We start from the raw sequence: 24,138 nt of genomic DNA on the forward strand, positions 1-24,138 counted from the left end.
ACACACTGAAAATTTCATATATGTATGACAAAAACAATTTGACTTATTAAAACTCGAAAATCAGCTAAAATTCTCATTTTTTGTGTTGCGCAAAAGTGATGGCTCCCCTTCAGTATTATATTTCGTTCATATTATAACTCATAATGCACAAAATTAATATCATTTAAAGAATAGAATTATCTAATCGTTGCCACATGTTCTATTCAAATACTATAATAAAGCTAGAATGATGTATAAAAGAAATTAAGCAAACAAAACAAAAAAGAAACAGTTTTTCACAGACGATTGAGTATTTCTCATTTAATTAATTCAGTTCTCACTTCGCGAGAAGGTAAAAATACATAAAAACTCAGAATATCTATATTAAAAATTACGAAGTAAATCTTAAACATTTATTTCCTCGAAAAAATTCCAAAAAGAATTAAGCATAATTTAATTGGCAATAATAAATGAACGCGTTATCTTTGTTGTTGCGAAGCTAAGTTTCTCTAGATTGGCAACAAATCAAGTAGTCTCCTGTTTCAAATGTAAACATCAATGGCCGCCATAAAAAAAAAAAAAGGCTTAGCGGCACTTAGGCAACTTTAAAATTGTTGATAAGTCTAAAAGTATTGCATACAAATTTACTAAAGGCATAAAAACCTTAACCGGAAATAAAAAAAACATAATACAATCATTTTTAAAGCAAAAAATGTACAATTTACAAACATATAAGAGTAAAGAAACTGAGATCACTGAGCCGGGTAAGAGAGGGGATATATATATAAATATATTTATGTACGTTTAATGCGGCCGATTGCAACCAAAATACGAGGTGCACATCTACATGTTATAGCAGTCCTATATACAAAATTTCAACGTTCTGAGGCTACTCGTTTTTGAGTTATGCGAGATACGTACGTACGTACGTACATACGTTCATACAGACGCAACGAAAAATTCTCTTCAGAATTAATTTTAAAGCAGTTTTATAATTTTTTTGAAGGAAAAGAGTATTTTATTCTGTCCTTACGTAAAGATATCACGCAAAAACATCGTTAAATTGCATTCGATAGCGGTCAAAATGGATATTTTCGTTGAAATTTGCTGCTTTAAACTTTTCGCGATTACAATACTTCCTTTTTACTTCGTACAAGGAAGTAATAAAGACTAATAGAAGTATATATACCTCTTCAACGTATTGCTGTAAAATCCCTTGACGTCTCACCTACGGATTAGTGTGCTCCTAGTCTCTTGAATAGTGCTCTTTCTAAGCGCAAACCCACCACGATTGAGAGACTCTGGAAAGTAGTAGAAGAGTGGGACTCTATACCCCTGGAAACTTTGTGAAAATCCCCATACGGGCTTTGCTCATTTTTCATATCTCCTGCTTCAAAAAATCTGATGGCTCTACAACAGGAAGCAAAAATTGCATTTCATGAAAGATTCGTTTGATTAAGAGTTTCTTCTGAAAACTTTAGGATTATGCAGGGTGGATCCGAAATTTTTGACGTGAAGACTGATTGAACATTTACCGAATTGCGAAGAGACAGTATCGTTTTCGAGATGACAGTTTTTTCATATTTCATTGAACAAAAACAATTTTAGAAAAAATGTTTTCCGTGAATAATGTTAGTATATAGATAAATCAGAAAAAAGAATTAGACAGTGAAAGTGAAATAAAGTCTCTGGTGTCATTCAGACTAAAGCTAGATTTCAGAATAACGCAGCTGAAAAAGTACGAGTTTCTATCAAAACTGCTCTACATGGACTGTATAGATGCGAATTACTGAGAAATTTCTGCGACCACGTATGTCGGAGCATCAATTAAATAACATACTCTTTTCTTTTTTTTTTTTTTTTTTTTTTTTTTTTTTCAAAATATATGTACATTATTTGTTACAGGTAAGATTGTACTGAACGTAGAACTTTCAATTCAAAGTCCAAGTTCATAAATAAAGTTCATGGGCTCAGCTCAGTACGTTTGGTATTTTGAAGTATTATGGAAATTGTTGATGCTGTTCGAATCAGTTATTGGGGGTGTAGCCTAGTTATTGGGGTGTAGTTTTCGATTTTAAGGAGTGACTTGGCATCGATCTAGTTCTAGAGCACTGAGCTTTTGGTGTATTTTCATGATTTTGGGATACAGGGGGCGTTTAGATATCCCCAGTCTTTTGAAGTTAAAATCTAGATAGGTGAGTTTCCGAATGTGCAAGTCGCTTGTAATACGACAGAAGAACAGGTAATGATCTGCATCTCCAAAGGCGCAATTGTCGCTATTAGAGAGGTTCCTTTTAAGAAAGTAATCTGGACATGGGCCATAAAAGGTGAGGTAATAAGTTGGGAAGAATTTAGAGCTTCTGATATCTGTGCCGAGTTTTGGGAAGAACTGGTGATTGCGGCGGCCTGTTTGTGACTCTATTTCCTTCTTCTTACACGCGTGGCTTAGATGTTTATTTAGTGTTTGTCGTAATTGCGATTTCGGAAGCTTGATCTTGAGGAACTCGCCTTCTTAAGAAACAGCTACTTCTTTTGTTAGGTCGTCGGTGGTGTCGTAGATAACGTTGCTACTGTGTCCTTTGATCCAAGTTATGGTGATTTCAGCATTGAGATCTTTAGAGATCTGATTAATTTTAATGAGCCAGGTGAAAACGGTTGTTTGTATTTCGGATGAAGAGTATAGCTGCTCGGCTGTCTGAGTTAATGGATATTTTGGAGAAGTTGTTTATTGACGCAATGTTGATGCCAGCTTTTATTGCTAAGAGTTACGCTTGATGTGTGATATGTTAAGTACCCTTTCTATTTTATTTCTGCCCAGATGTTGTTGGATTGGGAAGAATGATGCACATCCAACTTTTCTTTCGGTTTTTAAACTATCAGTGTAGGCTTTAATTCCTTTGTTTCTTGGGTCGATGTCGTTTTAGATTTTTATTTTTATCTGCAGATCGGCCGGGTGTCTTTTGTATGAAGGAGGGCTTTGTCCGTAATGGTCTGCAGAATAGATGCAATACTTGAAGCTGATGCTTTTTCTGAGTTGAAGGATTGAAGAGTAAATATTCTCATCGATTGCTTGAAGATATAGCGCCATAATGTTTACCAAGACATTCAGGGTGGAGCTGGAGATGGTTCGAAACCCACGCGTAATATTTAGCACGAACTCTCAATGTATGAATGTTAATTTCTTTTTTCTTTCCGTTATTTGCAGGGCAGTTCCATAAGAGACGATCTTTGTGATGATGGTTTTGTATAATATCTCGGTGATGTGAATATTCAAACTCCGGTTAAATCCTTGCATCCTGCGAAAGTTTTGTCCAGTTTGATATGTGCGAATCTTTATATCCTGGAGATGTTATATGGCGTTGAATTTTCGGTCAAATAGGAGCAAGATATTTTAGTGTCTTGACGTTTTTAATTTTACTTTTCCTACGTTTATTGAGAGTCGTTTTGTAATTTTCTATCCCGGCTTAAACATGGTCTTTACTTGCAACTTGGAGATAGAGATATCTAGTTTATGTCTCTTGCAGTGATGCTAAAATATATCAAGTATTTCTTGGTAGTTTTGCTGAAGAGCCTTTTGTGTTCGTACGCTAACCACGAAGACGATATCGTCTGCAAACGCTGTAATTTTGGCAAATTGGGCCATTCCTAGTTTATAATACCGCTGAACGTGGTGTTCCAAAGATCTACGCTCATACAGGCTTCCTAGGGACATCCACGTGCTTGTGGTTTCGCAGTTATGGTGCTGTTGTGCAGTATGATGCAACTGCGGTCTCGGAAGAAATTTTAAAGGATTTTGTAGATGTTTAGTGAGCAGCGGATGTTACGGAGAGAGGGCGGGTCCCATAACGAATCAAAAGCATTTTTGAGATCAAGACACAGAATGTCTGAGTGCAGATTTCTTATTTTATTGATATGAACTCTGTCTAAAACTGCTCATATGGCATGAGTTGTGGAGTTTTGTTATTTTAACTGATATTGGTGGTTGCTCGCTTATATACTTTTCATGATGGAGATGGTACTTCAGCCTTCCAGCAACACAGCGTTCCAGAACTCTACCCAGAGCAAAAGGAGATATAGGTACGAAAACAAACTAAGAAATGAAGACATCATTGGATTAAAAGGCTTACTTTGCACTTACTTTTTTCGGTAAATATCGATTAACATAAAAGGAAAGACAGTTGGATGATTAATGCAAGACTAGACGAAACAACAGACGAAAGTGTCGAACAGCAAGAAAAGCAACAACCAGACGAAAATGTCTTGGGATTTTAATGTGCCACAGAACGTTATCTTAAGGTGGTGCTGAAAGCTTCCAGATGAGCGAGCAAGTTACAAGATCCTGCAGAAGATATCATATAGCTACCATATAGCAAAGGAAGGCATGGAGACGGCCATCAATAAAGTTGTCAACTGCCAGAAGTGCATTCTTCAGCCGAAGATAATTAGAAAAGTGTTTTATGAACACTTTTCTAATTATCTTGTTTACGAACGATAAACGCTTGTTTACGAATTACGATACATTGAAGATCAGATCAGAAGAATGCGAAAGCTAGTTAGCTGTCTTTACATCCTTTTATTACTGAGAATCCTGTAACAAAATTCATCAGGATATTTATAACGTTGTCTAATGTGCCAAAAACCACCGCCAGGGGCAAATAATCAAATTTCGCCTCCTCTTTCTCTTTAATGTTCAACGTTTCGTAAACTAGGCGTTCTCCGCATCTTTTTCCTAGGGTACTTTCTTTTATCTTCATTCTGAAGACTTTTTTTTGTATTCAATAAATCTGACCTTAACAGTGAAGACAAATTCGATGCACAGTAGCAGCCTACGAAGGAGATCTCTCTGCCGTAACAGAAACCTTTGTTGTAACCTTAGTGGGAGTTGAATGCATATGATATTTATGCAAGGAGATTTACTTTCTGCATTCTTCTAACCCTCGATTACCATGAATTATCAAGCTTCAACATTGCTACACAAAACAGTAGGTTTTGTTCACAAACGAATAAGCTTTAGTTTATCTGTTGATTCACAAGTATCAAGAGGACGTCAAAGATGCAGCACAGAATAGAAAATGAAATGGACAGAGACTCTTTCGGAACTTCTGATGTTATAGCTATGAAAAGGAACCCCATGTCCCTCTTCGTGTTTTAACTTTAGCATACTACTACGCATCAGTATGTATGCCTATTCAGCGATGCAGGTAACCGATTTTCGAAAACAATACACGTATATTAAAAAACGATCTTGATAATAGAGTATCTTGAATTAGAGGGTACAGAAGATTATATATTCAGCAAGATCATGTGATTCCAATCCAATACAGCATCTCTCAGATACTAGCATCTCTCAGATAGATACATCGCCATTGCACTCTGTGCTACGTTACTAAGACCATAATTATGCTGTTGGTGGTTTTGCAGAATGCATACTTGCATATTGTGTAGCCTATTAACTTTGTGGAAATTTGCATGTACTATATGAGACCAGCATGGCTATGGGAAGCCAATGTATTTCTTCTTAGGTTTTTTTTAGTATAATAAAATACATTCCTTCGTAAGGAAAGTTAACGATGCACTCACCTAAACACGTTTTCTTATTTTTTTAGCTCCTTGAAGTAACATTAGGTGTTGTTTATTTCATCTTACATAACTAGTTGAATTTTCATTTGTGAATATTTGAAATGAAGTATTTGAAAATACAGATATTAAGCAATTTGCAGAAATTTCCTTAGCCTTAATTCTTGGACGTATGGACGTATGTGCATATTACGGCTTATAAATTTATAACTATATCTCACATAAAATCTTAACATTCGCTCTTAAAAATTAGCATATTCAATTAATTAAAAATGTGATATGAAAAATTCAAAATTCTGTTTAAAAGTTAGTGTTACATAGACGTTTTACTAGGCTGAAACACAATTAAAGATAAAGCATTAATTTATCTAGAAAGATTTGTGTTTCCTACCGGTATATTCCTTAAGAGGATTTTTTTTGACTCGTTTAGGTTTAGTTTTAAGAAGAGAAATTTTTTACCGATAAATTTCTATTTATATTTCGAATAAATAAAGTAATGAATAAAATCAAAAATGTTTCCTAAGTAAAATATCTTTAGTTCTTATTTAGCATTATTTAATTACTTTATTAGTAACATTTTGCTAAATTATCCTCTGTTTAGTTCGCTCTATGTTATATTCAGTTTGTTTACATTTTCTAAGCTTCTGATGTAAAAGTGTAATTTATCTTTGTATTTTTATATAATTTAAAGACTTTCAGAATTTCCCAAAATCTATTTTATTGAATTAGCTATCTTTCCAATTATACATTTTTGTCGGTAAGAAATACATTCGCAAAATACTTCAGGATATTGGTAATTTAAATCTTTTCAGAGAACTCTGTCTAACATTTTCCATCAACATCCATTTATCTCCGTAAATATATTCGATATTTTGTACATTTCATAGCGTTTATGGTGAAATATTTTTAGTTTAATGGAACGGGTGCAATTTTTTATGAGAAAAATCTTTCAAATTAATCATTCGAGTTGTACTACATAAAACCTGTATCAAATTTCTAAAGCACGTACTTTTAATTTTTAACTGTCCTTTCAATAGAATCAGCATCGTTCAAATTATTTACTGAAATTTATAATTGTGTTCAAGATTTTTTATGTTATATATAGTTACATATATCTAAAAGCATAGTTATATACTAAACGCTCCTAATTTATCACATGAATGAAAAATGAAATTACTGAAAACATTCTTTTAATAATTTTCTGAAATGATTATAACTAACATATGCGGAAAGGAAGAGCAGAAGATAGTCTCGATGATATCTTAAATATCTCTCCAGAAAACAGGAAGAAATTCATTAAATTTAATTAAACTAAGCACATTACGATCGATGGGGAAAGACTTCTTGAATAATTAATTAATGACGGGGGGCAAAATTCGCTCTAAAAACGGAAGAATTTTCATTGACGAGATAGTGAAAATTCTGATTTCTTTCTGTCTATGCCAAAACCCTTTTTCATATAGTGGAGAGATCTACCGGTAGCCGATGGGTAAAACCCCTGACTATTGGTAGCTCCAACCTGAGTTTGGTTTGAGGTGAACGGGCTGGCTGCATGGGCGTTTTCGTGGTTTTCTGCGTGTATAACCTGCACACGAGACAATTTCCCGCAGAAAGTCCACGAAGGCATCACTCCCCTTTAGCAGTGTGTGCTTGGCCGTAGTTAACTAAACCAAACCAAACCATGTAGTTAATGGAAGGCTTGGCCAACTTGTTTGTTCTTGTTTCATCGTCCTAGAATGGAAATATATAATGGCAAAATATTGGCTATGGGGTATTGGTGCAACAATAAGGAATTAAGCCTTTCTTTTAGTTCCATAATTTCAAGGGTAAAGTTAACGTTACATATAAAATTTACTACGCCATTGAGTTTCTTGGAATTTTTCTAAGTTTGATGGAACTCATTTGAAAAATGTTACCTTTTCTTGGTTTATAGAGTTTTATTTAATTTGTTATCCAGTTTGATAAACAAATATCTACTTAATCTAATGCATCTGGTTTTTTTTCTTTAACGCCAGCCAAACATATTCTCGAAAGGAAACTTCAGTTCCTATTTCTGCCTTTGAATATACTTGACTCATATTTCCATGTATCTCTGGATCAAAACATTCTATTCAGGACTGTGTAAGGGAAATTTTGGATGTTAACATAATTATTTATTTTTTATTGAAGGCCTTTAGTCATAAATTCCTTAAATGATGGTAAATTTGGTCCTTTCGGTTGGCGTTTGATTATAGAATGGAATTCTTACTCACGTATCGAAACATCTTGATTTATGATTTTTTTAATCATATTTTGGGATGCGATTATGCTTCTTTCGAGAAAGCAATTTTAGCGGCATTATCAGCTTAAATATTCAGATTTACATATAAAGTTAAATTTCAATACTTTCTTAATTTAATATAAAATGTTGCAGCATGTTTGCAACACAATAGCCTTTCTTCGGCATTTTTAAGTTAATTTTGATAAAATTGTAGGTATGGGAGTGGATTATTACAGAGGGTGTTTATACATTTTCTGAACAATTGTGAGTTAGAATTAACAAAGAAAATATAATCAATAAAAATTTGTGGCAACAACTTATTAAAAGAGGCACATATTGAAAACAAAAGTATATTCAAACCTTTTATCTTAAATAATTGAAACACAGAAGTTTAATTTCTAAATTCTACTTTTATTTCGGATTTTGAAGGTTAGCATTTCAAATCAGAAAGTATTGTCATAAATTAAAAAGCTTACATTATGGATTTTTAAATATGCATCTTTAAATTTAGTTCAACAGGTTTTTTACACTCACCATTTCTCATTAACGGAATGCATATAGCCAATAAATGTGTTTGTAACTAATTTAACTTCTTCATACTTCATGCTTAATCTCCTGTATTTATTGACTTGAAAGCTTTGTTATCAGACGGTTAAAGTTCAAATCATTTGCAGATAATTATAAATGGATGGGATTTGGGATTATTCAATTATGGTACACGAGAGTTATCTGCCTAAAGGGAGGGATGCCTTCGTGGAGGACGTTCTGAGGGAAACTGGCTCGTATATACGTTACACATGAGGAGAACCACGAAAACGACCATGCAGCCAACCCGTTTTCGGGATTCGAACCTCGGACCGAACTACCAGTGCTCAGCATCATTATCGCTCGGCAGCTGGCGGACGGTAATTATAAATGGAATTTTATCCACTAAATTTGCACCGAAGTATTTGTTGAATGGAATAGTCTAAACCGGTCGTTATATTCAAGATTACTTGTGTAATTTAAAAACTTTAGTTGATATTCAGTTCGAAAGAATTTTTAGTGTTTAATGAAACTATTCTAGGAGTTACTTCTTGAAGTTATAAGATTCTAGTTAAATTGATTATCCTTGGCAACTAGAATACTTGAGAAGTGTGTAGCGACTATTCGCTGACTTCTAAAGGCTATAGTAACAGGTCCAAAGAAGGGTTTAAAGTACCATAAGAATATTTACATTTGACCCCTCTTAGGCTTACAGGAAGCCTCTGCTTGGGCTTTAACTTAGGACATAAAATAAGAAACTAGACTAATGGTAACTAAATAAAAACTTAACCGAAGCTGTACAGAAATGGCTGATAGAGTTGACCTTTAGTTAAACCTCGCCGGCGAATAGCAACAGGCACCTAACAATACGGCCGAAAATAGTAGGATTTGGCTTAAAGCAACGACGTGGCCAAAAGGCAGAACACGCTCTACTGAGAACGTTTAGGCTCTTCTACGGAAATGAACGGGACTTTCCTTTAAATACTGTTTTTAACTCATTTACATAAAACGCGATCCCGAAAACACATTCTGACAGGGAATTATAGGTGGGAAACAAGAAAATAAAGGAAAGCTGTTCAAAATTAAAAGTAACTATCAAGGAAATAAAATAACTCCTACAAAGTCTTTTATTCTACTTCATTAAAAAACTATAACTGTTAAACAAGAGAACACAAAATTGCTCACAAGTTTCTACCGATACTGATCTTTTCATACACGGAAGACTCTTTTTGCAGCTGTTGCTTTCACTTCGCGCATATCCAATTCGGAAAGGAAACGAAATTGTCATTCCAACATCTTTATTACAGTTTTCAAACTGCTATAGTAATTTGCTTCTTAGACTAAAAATATAATAATTTAAAACAAAACAGTCATTTTCGTAATATTTTGATATCTTTCGGCTTATATCATTTTACGTCTAGGAAGAAAAGACAGAAATATGTACTGGAAATACTTGTTAACACCTAAAAGAAAACTCCTTGGCTGTGTTATCGTTTTCAGTTTAATTAAATTATAATGCATTTTTTCTCTTCTTTCTCCGTACCTTCGTGGTGTAACTGGAAGCACGCTCGTCGTATATTCGGTAGGTCCGGAGTTCGAATCCCGGCGAGGGCACTGCACATTTTTCCCGTTGCTGCATCGATATAGTCTGAAGACTTTACAAAGTTATAGCCGTGATATGTAGATGTTTTCTCCAGTCGATGATAAATAAGCCATTTCATTTACTTTCAATATCACAGATGTTTATTGTTTAGTAAAAGATCACTCTGTCATTAAAAAGTCATAGTATTTAAACTTTTTAACAACATTTTGCAATAACTATTATTTTGCATCATGAACATAACATATAAAAAGAAAGAAATCTGAAGATTTCAGACTTTAACGATCGCCCAAAAGGGCCTGTTAAGATGTTAAGGTTTTTTACCTTCTCGATGAGCTCACAGTCAACCATTCTGCTCTTACTCTCATAAATTCTAACCTTTTTTTAATTGCTTTTAAGCTTTATTATTAATACATCGTTGTCTTCATACTTATGTCATATACAAATCCAAAACGCCCAGTAGGCTATGTTTAAAATCCCGGATGCAATGTTAAGTGTTGGCATATATTTTTTCAATCTTTCCCCAGTTCAACTTATCAATGTTCAGTTTTCTTATCGAGATGGCTTTACAAAACGTGTCACTATGGTTATAAACGCTAATCAACATTCCTTTGTCATTGACTCTGCACTCGGTTCTCTGGAACGCCAAAAGCATTACCCAGATATAGCCTCTTGTGTCCTTTAAACATCCAAGATCCTTAATCCTGCCAAATCGAGTAGTGATGCTACTCAATTCGCTTGTCTGAGGCAGCAAACTGTGTTGAAAATTATTTTCTTTTATTTAAATTAGGTTCGGACAGAAATTCAGAGCAATATATAATGTAGAAGTATCTCTGGTCTTACGATTATATTCGCCATAAAGAAATATCTCATAATATTGATCTAGGCAATAGAAGTTTTGAGATGAGCTGGTGTTTTTTTGCACCGATGGCTAAGCCACCCTTGCTTTGACACATCTAGACTCGGGTGTTCCAGTGACCCTACAGGCTACGTCTTGGGAGGTGCCTTTACCATTCCAAGCTTGAGCAAGTAAGCGGTGAGGAATATATATAAATATATACGACTTAACACCTCACTATGAGATATATCATCTGTAATAGATTAGTCATCCAGTATGACAGAAGCTTATCTACGACTTGCTTGTGCCTAAGCAATGCATTCTTCAATCGATTTATACCCGAAAATGACTGGTAATTATGACTTATAACTATTAATTTTATGACTGGTAATTATTACTCGTTGGTGCACTTATTTGTAAGCAACTAGATGATGCTGTACAACGTTTTAATTGATCATTTTCTTCTGAAATGTTTTACTTCATAGTCAGGTTTATTAACTTAGTTAACCAGCTACTAGAACGGGCTGCAGATGCTTTTATTCCGCAAGATATCTCCACTTTACCAGGCAAAGGTCTGACTTCCAAAACCTCGAACAGTTCGATTTGAAATAAAATTGGCATTACATATTTTTACATATTTTTCTTTGCATCTTATATCACTATGAATATTATTTGCATTATTGGTTGCGAAACTCTGAATTGAATATTCTTAATTTTATGGGAAATTTCTCTGATATTTGCGGGTAATCGACAAGTAATTTGCTATTAGTTGCTTTTACGATTATGACATCTCTTTTAGTGCTTTCTCTCGCATGAAAAAATAGAATTGCTTTCTTAAAATGTTAGTAATACAAAAAAAAAAAAAAAAAAATTGTAGGCAAGAAAGCAGGAACCTTGAAGACGGATGAGACTGTCGTATATTTTCAGAATAAGCGTAAAAAATAAAGAGAATGAATTGAATGACATAGCTTGACCAGGCCATGAGGCATACAAAATGCATGTACCGCGATCTAACAATGCATAGAGAAACATGGTATGATTTATACAGAATGTATGTGTTCTTAAATACGCTTAAGATTCTAAAAATATTCCGACATTTTATAGGATGCTTTGAATTTAAATATGAATAAAATAATAAACGTTATTAATATTTGTGCATGGTCGAAACAACCATCCTTGTATATCAAGGAGTGTTATAATAAAGTATTACTAAGATAGGATGAAAACGAACATAATAATCATTTGCATATTAAATAATCTTAGAAAGGTTGTAGAGACATTAGGCTATTTGGAAGCAGGACAGATGAAAAATGAGCAACTCCTTCGCAGGAATCGAACCACGGACCTTTGGAATACACGTCCAGCATGCTGACCACTACACTACGATGGCATGCTAAGAAGGCGGGAGAAATACTCCCCCTTTTAAAGTGCGATTGGGGTTTTAAGAGACACAGTCGTCAAATCCTGGGTGTGGCGTATCATCATCCGCCACCCTTTTAGTTCGGGAGCCACTGTAAAGACATTAGGTTAATTGGAAGCAGGAGAGAAGAAAAATGAGCAACGCCCTCGCCGGGAATCGAACCATGGACCTCTGGAATATGCGCCCAGCGTGCTGACCACTACACTACGAAGGCACGAGAAATACCTTATAAAGTTTCTTTATTAATAATAAATATTTTTGGTTTTCTTAACATACATTTATATAGGTATTACAGTTATTAATTAATGATCTAATGTTTTTTTTAATCCAACTTACCATTCAATAATTCTTGCATGATTTTGCTATATGATAGAACAGACAAAGTTAATGTTATCAAATTTTTCGACTTTATAGCCTAATCAAAACACATTTTAATTAATTACTAATAAGAAAAATTTGGCGTTTTAATGCGAACTTAATAAACTGGAAATATAAATTGATGTAAATTTTGTTAATTGAAAGGAATAAGAATATATAACTTAATTAAAAGGTTTTTAATTTTTAAAGATACAAATTAAGCAAAATGTCATGTTCTGTTGGCAATGTTATTTCCTGCTTTGCATAAAGATGTTTAACTATAATGTATTATTTCTAATTCTAGAGCTTTATCATTACTTGTAATTACTGAAACAAGATGGATCATCCAACTTAAAGAAATGTCATCCTAAATTAATTTAATGCAAATTATTTTATTAAACTTAATTTATATAAAATTAAAAGTTAATTAATATCATGAGAATGCTTTTAAGGGGTGTGATATCTGAACAGTACTTGTTAATGATATGTCACTTTTGAGAATAAACGTAATTCAGTCGTAATGAAGTATTAATAAACAACTTTATATGCTGTTTCTAACTCCTGTTATTTTATTAATTATAAGCCATCCAAATATGTTTTGTAGAAAACAAGTATTTTATTTTCTTTATTAATTAACATACAAATAGTAACCCATTTGCATATAATCTTTTGCAGATTTAATAACTGATTAAGGAGAATGTTTATAAATTGAAAAGAGAAGTTTATAGAGCTTTATTCAAGTTTCATAATAATAATTATTCAGGTCTTCGTAATCATTTGTCTGTTGCAAAGTGTCATAAATTTTTTTCTAAGACTTTGTAATAAACAAATGAGCAAAGAAGTATGTAGCATTATATCATAGTTTCGTGCTAGCATCTGAATAATTATTAGCCTGTTAATGAACTAATCTTCTGTCGTTAACTTACTAAAGAATAATGCGATATGAAATTTATAACTATAGTATGGCTAGCGGTAGTGAAATTGTAACTAAACTAGTTTCACAAATGATGAGTTAGATGTAACCAATAAGTTATGAAATTATGATTTTAAGCTAATGCTATAAATACCCAATTATTATTATTATTATTATTTGTATCTAGTAATTTCATCGCTACCCAGGTTTTCCAATCATTTTCACGAGTTTCCAGGTACTTTATATATTAAATACCCATCATAGTAACAAATATCGTGAATATCAAACAAGTATCCTCATATTTTAGATTTTTCTTATTTCCTAATTTTATTGCAATTAAATAAATTTGATATATATCGATTTGCCTTTGCTTAATTGAGTTAATGAACAACGATAGCATTTTAACTCTTTTTAAATAAATTTTTACATCCCCTGTTTTCATTTGTAATAAATCCATGAAAAATATTTGGGGGAGAGGGGGGAAAAGTCATTTACTAACTTCAGAAATGATTTGTATTAAAATTTAATGCAAGAGAAATTTTGCTTTGAAAAGATATATATAATATTAATCAAACTTGTAACTTGTACTAAACTGTTATAAAATGAGATAAGGACACATATTTAATGTGAAGATGATAAAATATATTAATTATTTTATTCTAATTTGGATTAAATGCAATAATTAATATATTTTATACATTTATGTCTCTATAATAATATCAATAAAGTGATCATTTTCCCCTTTTTTTTCATCACAGATTTTGGTGGGTTGAAATTTCGGAACTGCATTATTAATTTTATTATTGTATACTTGATTTAACCCCCATTTTTCTTTCATGTTATATGAAGTTTCCACTCAAACTTCTATATGTGTATTTTTCCCCAGACTTCTCCACTTCTGGAGTCTTTTCGGACTGATAATGCAGACAACAGAAAATCGTCATCTACCGTTACTGAAATATACTACATGCTTCAGCCCACAAGAAGTAAGACAAATTTCCAAAATATATTCTACCTTGTACATCTTTTGTGAATAGTTATGTCACACTTCTCATGTTTCCATATAAAGCGTTCTCACTAGTACAAATTAGAGCAGTTTTAAATCTGTAAAAAGGACAATCGAGCTTCAATATTCCATCTTCTTCTACTTTTGTTTCCTTTGACAATTTTTCTCACTTCTCGTAGCATTTACGAGTACAAGGTTTCAATAGTTTATGTGATAGGTTTCAGGACTTCTTTTAAACTATTAAATCAAAAACCTTCCTTGTAGCGTATTGATTCAAAGAGCTCCTTATTTATTAAATAAGATTTCTATAAAAGCTTTTTCCTGATTCTTTTATAGTTCGAAAATTTATTTTCGGAGGACCTGTTTTCAACGTCTGTATTATCTGATGGAACTATTTTGGTCAACTTTCTTGGTTTTTTTCCAGTGGTATTCAGTGGAAGATTCAGGAGATCTTTATTTCAGATTTTAACACTGCAGTTCTTAAAATAGCTCAAACACAGTGTTGCATTCAGGTATCATTTCTATTTTTATTACGTTTGTATAATGTAAAATTACAGTCTTCCGTTTTACATAAATTAAAAAAAGAGTAGATTATAAATGCTTTACCTTCAGCAACAAGACCAATTGATTGAAAACTAGAGAGAAAATATAAATATATGAATTAGAATTCAGTATAAGTAAAGCCACTTTATGCCGAAGAAAACCTCCGCTAAAATAATACACAATAGAAAATGAAACATAAAACATGAACGCGAATAATGAAAATGCTGCTGACAGTGAGCAATTAAATTCTATAATTTACTCTATTCATGCGTTACTGAACTAATTATACAGTTTAGAAATTATACCTAAAGTTTTGATAGGTAAACAATCAATTCTGCAAAGCCATATAAACGACCACTAGAAGTATTAAACTGTCAATAGAGTTTAACTGTCCAAACGTTTATGAAATTTAAGAGAACAATCCTCTCTAGAAATCTTATGGAGTTATTAACTGAGCTATTTCTTAGATGATTATAAAATGGAAACTATGCATGCTTATTGAAAGTTTATGAATCTTCATTAATAATCAGTTAAGACTACTCATTCTATTTAAGTATTAATAAATCTAGTGTAGCAGTATCAGTAAAAAAACTGTTTATTTGGAGGAAAAAAATCGATAAATTACTAGCTTGTTGCATCTCTTTAGTGAAGAAGATTATTGGAATATTACATTAACTGCCGGCAGAACTTTGCAAAAATGTACTGCTTCTGTGTTTCTTTTTCTATCCAAAAGCCAAAGATAAAATTAACGAAGTCTTCTGAAGTTTTGCCTAAGAGTATGATAAATTAAATATGAATCTACTTCTTCGTAATGAAAACTTCATACAAATTTTTTTGATTACTTATATGAAAGCTAAGCGTAATAATGATGTTAGTTACTTTTAAAATTACCATGACAAATCAGTTCTCAAGCATTTAGGGGATTAAAAAGGCAGTAAATTTTTAACAGATTTTCGTGTCAATGAATTTTACAATAGAATAACGCAAAACATAAATAAAATTAAAATTTTAAGAGATTTTGCTTTACAAATTTTTGTTTACAGTTTTGTTCGAAAGAGGCCACATCATCCATAAAAGAGCACAAAATAGCTTACAACAAATACATATCGTAACAATCACCTTGCAAGCTAAGAACAGCACAAAGAGCATGCAGACCCAGAGCATATTTTCACACTGTCACGTGACATGAATGATTTCTGCATATCCGTATATCTAAACTAAAAATTCATAGGATTTCAAGTCTTGAGATCTGCAGCGCTTTGAAACCTAAAGTTTTAGTTTATTATTCTCTTATCCATCCAAGTCCAGAAGGAAGCAATATGGAGTGATAATCTATCTTGCATAATACCGAAGAACCTAGTTTTTTTTCTTCTTCCAGTTCATGAATAAGGGGTTTCATGTCAGGGCAACATATTGCCGACATTTAATAATGATAGTTCAGAAAGAGATATATAATTCAAAATTTCAAGCTACAATGTCTTCTATTAGACATATTTATAATTAAAACACCACCATAATAAAGTTTTCGAAAAATATAATTTGCAATTTCAAGCATTGTGCGTTAGAGCCCATTATTTAATTTACTAACCCATTGTAAACTCACAGAATTAAAAACTTATGTTTACTGACTTGTAATTCCGTTTAAATGATGATATAATATGCAGTAATGTGCCTTTTGTTAGAGTTTTGTTAACTTATTTTGAATATTTTAAGAATTTTCAAAGCTATATCCACTGACATTAATTCATGATTTCAGCTCGACGTTAGTAAAACAAATTCTGGAAATACTCTGCTACTTTCTGGAATAATATGAAAGTAAATATCGTCGATATTTTAACTATTATATTGATTATTATTTCTAATATAACAGGTTTTTAACTATCCTAGAACATTTAGCACTTTCAGTAAATAGTATGTGGCATGAGTTACTCATTAGTAAAATAAGCTTAAATCTTTGTATTTTACGTAGCAATCTCCTATGAAATACGTAAGAAAAATAAATTATGTATGGAATTACGATTTCATTTAACATGAATGTTGACAAAGCAAATTAAATCATAAAAATAGTAAAACTAAGTACATTAATATAAGGCTGACTGAATGAGCTGTTATTTACTATCTATTCTGAAAGATTTAGAGATATGGGTCAGTCAAAACCATTTCCTCTTTCTTATTTGGGATATAAAAGCTCACTTAACTGTTAAAAATTCTTTCCTCTCTTGATTATAAGCAAAACAGGTAATCTCATGACAGTTCCAAGAATAATGACGTCATAGTCTGACTATAAAAGCATGTCAACGTCATTATGACATCGAGAGGCTTTTGTATCCAACCGAATGTTAAAACAAATCAGAATTTATTTATCAGAATTTATTAATCAGAATTTATTTAGAGTGTTAAAAACAAATCAGAATCATATTTATACTTATCAGTGTACGACCTTTATCTCAAAAAGTATGTAAAATTTCATCTGAAACAATAGCTATAGTTTTTTTTTTTTTTTTTTTTTTTTTTAATTTTGTTAAATTTTGGTAGTTTACTACATTCATATCAGGTAAGCTTTTATGCTTGATTTAATATTAATTCTGATTTATCTGTCATGTTAATTATAATAACTTTTGCTACAAATATTAGATAATTGTGATCAAGATCGCAAAATTATAACTTAAAAAAACACTAACAAGTTAAAAAGAAATGTGAAATAACTATGAATATTTGTTAAATTTGAAATTAAGTATCATACAGTTTTAGATTCTCAGCACAAAACAATAATTCCTTGAGCACACTGGGAGAGAATAACTGTTATATACAAGGGTCAAGAACATGTAGGTAGAGATTAAAGTAAAAAATTATAGTTATTAAGTAAATTTAATATATCAAAATTTTATTTTAATTTCCTAATTTCTTCTTGAGAGATCAATATTTCTTCAAGCAATTGGTATTAATTCATTTTTGTAAAGACAGCGATTCAGGAATTTTCTGAAACCTTTACGCTGAATATTGCGTTATCTATATTTTGCAGTAGCAGTCGAGAGACAAGAAAACGATCATTTAAAGCATCAGCTAGATGTAATATCGGACAGGTACTTAAGAGTACCAGGTAGCAATAATATTTAAGTTAGCTTAGTTACTTTAAAAAATTATCTCTTTATGTTAGTTCAACAACTATTTATTTAAGTATAAAACTTTTCTTAATGTTTGAATTTCTCAGCAAATTTTTAAATTGCATATATATTGAAAATCTGTTTTGCTAAAGAAAATTTTACCTGAAGATGAACTAATAGCTTTTGTTAAAATTATATTGAAAATACACTGTTTTCAGAAAAATCGAAGCACCAGGAAGGAAGTGGTTGCTTTTGATGAAATTGAATATGTGTATAGCTCATACACAGATAATAAAATGATTAAAAAATCAAGGTCATGGTACATGTTCATGTCTCACAATCACCCATTGAGTGTTCAAATTAGTAGCAGATCGAACCGCCTCTGGTGGCAATGCATGCTTGAATTCGTAGAAGCAAGAAGTGGTAGAGATTCCTAATATCATCCTGCGAAACATTATGCTAGTCATTCATCAGTTGTCCCTTCAGATCTGCGATATTTTGTGGTGCCCGCATCTGGCGGCCTACCATGCCCCAGACATGCACGATTGGTGAAAGGTCTGGTAAACTTGCTGGCCAAGGAAGAGTATCAACCGCATGGAGAGTGTCCAGAGATATGCGAGCGGTATGTGGCCTGACATTATCTTGTTGGAAAATGGCCTCAGAATGACGTATCATGAAGGGTAATGCGACCGGCCTTCATTGTGGCCTGTAAGCTTGACTTAGCTTTCTTATATGGTATTGTGCCGTGTTTGTGCAGTGGAAGACGTAGTGGTCGGGATCCCTTACCTCTCCACATTGACATCTTTCTGTGTCACTCAGGCTGAATCTATGCAAATAGGTCAGGAATGGGCCATGACCTGTATAAAACTGTGTCTGACTACCACTATTGCAATTTAATTCTAGCGTTGTTTTGGGGAAGAACATATTTGTTCTCCTTCCTGTATCCGCTGTGTTCCATCTTGCTTGCCATCTGTCTATATGTTGTTTTAGAGTGATCTTTTTGAGATGAGACCTAGATAATTTATCTGGCTGTTCTGTTCTTGAGACCTCCTTTGCCGCTTCTTTTGCCTTCCTCATTGCTTTTTATGCCCACGTGAGGCATAGCCTTTCTGATGGCAGAAGCCTGAAGTTCTTGGACATACTGGCTTCTGCTTTTGTAACCTTTGATTGCGTCAAGGCTAGAGGTAGAATCACTGTAAATAGTAATTTGGGTAAGTCTGTTCATCTTCACATAATTAATGGCTGCTTTCTGTGTTGCCAGCACAGCTTGGAATACTGAGTTCCTACTGCTAAGTCTTCTTTTCTATTTATACACAATTGTATCACCTTTTAAATCGCAGAAGGCATTGCCAGTACACGTCTCGGTTTTTGAGCCATCTGTAAATATAGCTGTGTGATTATCTTTTGGTGTCACATAGTGGCCTAGAATATACTTTTTTAGATGAATTCAGCCGGATGTTCTTACGTCACTGGCTTGTGTTTTTCAAAGTCTTCAGCAAAGGGGTGTTGTTCCCATAGAACTCCGTCCTCACCTAGCCTTAACACTTGAAATTAACTTGCAGCTTGCAAAAGTTTGCAGATGTACCACGCTCTCCATCTCAAAAATTTGGAACGCTGAATTAGCTACTAGGTTCCACAGGTTTGGCCTTAGACAGGAACCCTGTGGACAGCCTCTCTCCAGTTTATGCTGAATTATTCCATCGCTTATAGTTAATTGAACTTGTCTGTCTTCAAGGTAGAGCTCCTTGTCAACTTTAAGATCTGAATAGGGCAAGTTGATTGAATCTAATGCTTTTGTTACATCAGGCCACCAGACATTATCGAAGGCTCTCTTTATGTCAATACATATTACTATTGAGTGATTGTCTTCCTCTCTGTTCTTTTTCAGCACTTTCAGGAGATCCGCTATTGCCTATTCCGTAGATATTCCTTCACGGAAGCCATACTGTTTTTTTAATTAATTACTGAACTTTTATTCAGGAAATAATTGAGCCTCATTAAAATGATCTTTTCCAGGACTTTGCTAATTGTGGGAAGGAGACTTACCCTAGCGGTAGGAGGTCAGATTCGACAAATCTTTCCCCTTTTTGTGAAACAGAACGATGCTTCATATCTGCAAGCTTCATATCTTTCGGAAAGTGTCCTACTTTCCAGCATGTTTTGCATACTGAGTGGATGAGTTCTGGAAACTCATTATGCAATGCCTTGAGTATTATATTGTCTAGGCCATCCGGCCCCGGTGCCTTTTTCCTTGCCAAACAATTTAGGATTAAGTATACCTCCTCTATTGTTGGTGGGAGATAGTCTCCATTTTTGGAAGACCAGCATTTTTCCTGAAATTGCGTCGTTATTAATGTATGCATTTCTCAGTCATTGGCGGGATCATCTGAAGGAAAAACCGTTTTCAATATTACCGAAAGAATATTTCTTGTATTTGGTGCGTCAGGGGCCACATTCGCAGTCAATTGAGTCGGTCTAAAGACCTTACCTGCGGTGATTTTTTGTATTTTCCCCAAAATTTCCGGTATTTTACTATAGTGCTCCTGCCAGGAGTCGGATTTGGCCTTTATTATCTGTAGTTTGCATTGCACAAGTGTCTTTTTGTACGTCTGCATTTTTTGGGCCCTTTGTATGGGATCTGTTTCTGACTGTGCCAGTCTTCTGAGCGCCCGAATTTTGCTTCTGTTTGCCATTAGTTTGTCCTTTCACCAAGAAAGTTCTTTCTTCTGGCTGGGTGTTTTTTCTTATACGCTTGTTTTGCTGCACTTGTTAGAGTTCCAACTAAATGCCTGTAGGCATCATCCATTACGTCTATGGTGTTGCTTGCTTGGAAGTTGAAAATCAATTGATCTATATAAGGACGAAGCAGATTAAGGAACTTCTGATGTTCTCCATAAGCTGTCTTGAACCTCTGCTTCAGAGTATAAGTTAACTGAGTGCCCATTAGATAACTAATTATTATGTGGTCGCTCAGAAAGGGAATGTCCATAACATGCCATTCCGACATTTGATTTGCTAATTGTGAAGAAACCATAGTTAAATCTGGCCAACCTTCCGCCCTTATAGCGTGGAAGGTAGGCGGTGAGACTGACGTGTTTATGGTGCTTAATCTGTTTGTCATTGCATATTCCAAAACCTTTTTGCCTCTTACGTTTTCCACTCTCGCCTCCCATAAGGGGCTTGAAGCATTGAAGTCACCTGCTAATAAGATTTGGTTGTTCCCTTTTCGGACGACAGTGCTGATTTCTATTAGTAGTGGATCTAATTCCTCATTTGGTTGAAGGTTTCCCGTAGTTGTCTCTAGCTTAATGGTAACTGAGTGTTGCGTCTGAGATGTAAGGAGAGGAGATAGCGGACCATTATAGATTATGACAGCCTGTTGAGAGGTTGACTGGAACGTTATGTGCTAAGTACGGCTCTCGTATGAGGGCGATATCCGCATTTTCCTTTGTAATAATGTCCATGAAGTTTAGCGTTGCAGATCTATCTCTCTGTAGGTTGGCTTGCAGAAACCTAAGTTCTGTGACTTGTCGACGGAATTGGTTACTGCATACATCCGTCGATGCTGTGTTTTGCTGCCTCGTTGCAGTTCTTGTTGGTACACGGGACATTTTGAAGAACTTGCCGAATGACTTGCGTCAAAGTCTGTGCTGTTATGCGTATTGGAGTGAACACAATTCGCACAATTTTCCTCTTCCGCCTTACACTCTTTTGTTAAATGACCTTTTCCGCACTTAGGCTGGTAGGAATCTGCAATTTTTACTTAGGTGGCCAAAGGATTGGCAGTTGTAGCAGCGGGTTATTTTTACGTATTCTCTAAACGGACACGAAGTAAATCCAATATAAACCCGCTTGTGGTCGAGAAGCCTGTCTTTAAATTCTGCTGTCACTTTCACTATCCAATTACAGCTAGTTTCGTCACTAGGTTTCGGGTCTTTTGGGAAGATAACTGGCGACCGCGTTTCTGGCAAAAGATCTTCAAATGTTGCGTCTATTTCGTCTGCCGTTATGTCCCGGGGTACTCCAAATACTATGAGAGAGCTCCTAAACGGACGGTAAGTATTTAGCTCTAAAGTGTTCTGTCAGCACGTTGGGCTCTTCAATTGCTTTTTTTAAGTTTGTGCATGCGTGTAGCCTCTTTGCACTTAATCAAGAGTTCTTTAGATCTCTTGGCCCTCACTTGCTGTAGGTTGATGCCAAGCTTATGAGGTTTGATGTTAATAGTTGATGTTACTGATATTACTAGTATACAACTAGTAATATTAATCGAATTAATATTACCATGTAACAAGTAAATATTACTAAGAATTATTGGCTGATTTCAGGCAGCATATTCCAACGAAAATATCAATTTTAACCGCTATCGAATGCAATTTAACGATGTTTTTGCGTGACATCTGTACGTAAAGACAGAATAAAAGTCTCTTTTCCTCCAAAAAAAAATTATAAATTTGCTTTAAAATGAATTCTGAAGAGAATTTTTCGTGGTGTCTGTACGTACTTGCACATACGTACGTATGTATCTCGCATAACTCAAAGACGAATAGCGTCAGATCGTCGAAATTTTTCATACGACTGCTATAGTATGTAGATGTGCACCTCGTATTTTGGTTGCAATCGGCGGCACCAAACGTATATAAATATATGTATATATACATATCCACTCTGTTACCCGGCTCAGTGATCTCAAATTCTTTACTCTTATGTGTTTGTAAATTGTGCATTTTTTGCTTTAAAAATGATTGAATTGCGTTGTTCTTACCTTATGGTTAAGGTTTTTGTGCCTTTAGGAAATCTGCAAGCAATATTTATAGAATTACCAACAATTTTAAAGTTGTTTAAGTGCGGTTAAGCCTAATTTTTGAATAACATGGTGGGCATGTAGTAGATTTGTTGCCAATCTAGAGAGACTAAGCTTTGCAACAACAAAGATAACGCCTTAATTTATTATTTAGAATTAAATCATGCTTAATTCTTTCTGGAATTTTTTCGAGGAAATAAGTGTTTAAGATTTGCTTCGTAATTTTTAATATAGATATTTTGAGTTTTTATGTATTTTTGCCTTGTCGAGAAGTGAGAACTGAATTAATTGAACGAGAAATACTGAATCGTCTGTGAAAACCTGTTTCTTTTTTGTTTTGTTTGCTTAATTTTTTTATACATCGTTCTAGATTTATTATAGTATTTGAATAGAACACGTGGCAACGATTTGATAATTCTTCAAATGATATAAATTTTGTACATTCTGAGTTATAATATGAACGAAATATAACGCTGTTAAGTGAGCCTAGCGCCAAAGTGTCGCTATGGTAAACAAATATAGTGAATTTTAAAGAGCGCCTTTATTCTATTGGGGTTTATGCGCTATCGACGAAGTATATTTAATTCAATCCAATACATTTAAATGAAATGCAAGAAAAAAAGCGTATAATTTAATATTCCGTACAAGGAAGTCATGTGGTGTACACATCAGATTCTTTATTATAGTAATCAAGTGTCCTTTCAGAGAAGTTTTGTTAAAAGAAACCTTAAGAAAATTTTAAGACGGGAGAGGGGAGGGAAAAAACAGGGTAAATTTGAAGTTCCACTGCTTCCCACAGCAAAGGGTTGTTCACCCTTTAAAATTTAACAAAAAAAAAAAAAAACTCGATGACGTAACCTAGAGGTCAACTAAAAAATCAATACATTCGTCTTTCCCTACATCTGCAAATTGAGAGGAGTGTCGGTAGACGGGGGGGGGGACCGCAGCATTACAATAGAAATGACAGTTGGTACGGGGTTCAAAGGCTTGGGGACAAGGGTGAACGACTGGTAAAGGACGTCCCCAATGGGAATTTTTTTTTTTTTTCGATTAAAAAAACTAGCTATCAGATTGGATATTTATTGAAAGAAGGGGTTAGTGCTTCTCCCTCTGCACAGTATTTCCGGTCTGATTGAAGGACTGCGGAAAAGAGCGATTTTTAAGGAAAATGTTGCGACACTCTCGAATGTGTTCCCATCAGTGGAAACCTTAATG

At 33.8% G+C, this 24,138-nt stretch overlaps 1 long non-coding RNA gene and 1 other non-coding gene across 5 annotated transcripts in view; one reads left to right on the forward strand and one right to left on the reverse strand.

The window, feature by feature from the left end:
* The window catches only part of LOC118199818 (uncharacterized), a 222,510-nt gene that overhangs the window by 116,917 nt on the left and 81,455 nt on the right, over nucleotides 1-24,138 (forward strand). For all 4 annotated transcript variants that reach the window (XR_015042631.1, XR_015042629.1, XR_015042628.1 and 1 more), the window contains exon 3: nucleotides 14,356-14,455. This is a non-coding gene — a long non-coding RNA (uncharacterized LOC118199818). The remainder of the gene's footprint in view (nucleotides 1-14,355; nucleotides 14,456-24,138) is intronic.
* On the reverse strand, nucleotides 12,341-12,413 carry TRNAM-CAU (transfer RNA methionine (anticodon CAU)). The gene has a single exon. It is a non-coding gene; the product is annotated as a tRNA-Met (tRNA).

The sequence above is a fragment of the Stegodyphus dumicola genome, chromosome 8 (genome assembly GCF_044657685.1).
Source record: "Stegodyphus dumicola isolate Sdum_Otavi_A_Nest chromosome 8, ASM4465768v1".
NCBI lineage: Eukaryota > Metazoa > Arthropoda > Arachnida > Araneae > Eresidae > Stegodyphus > Stegodyphus dumicola.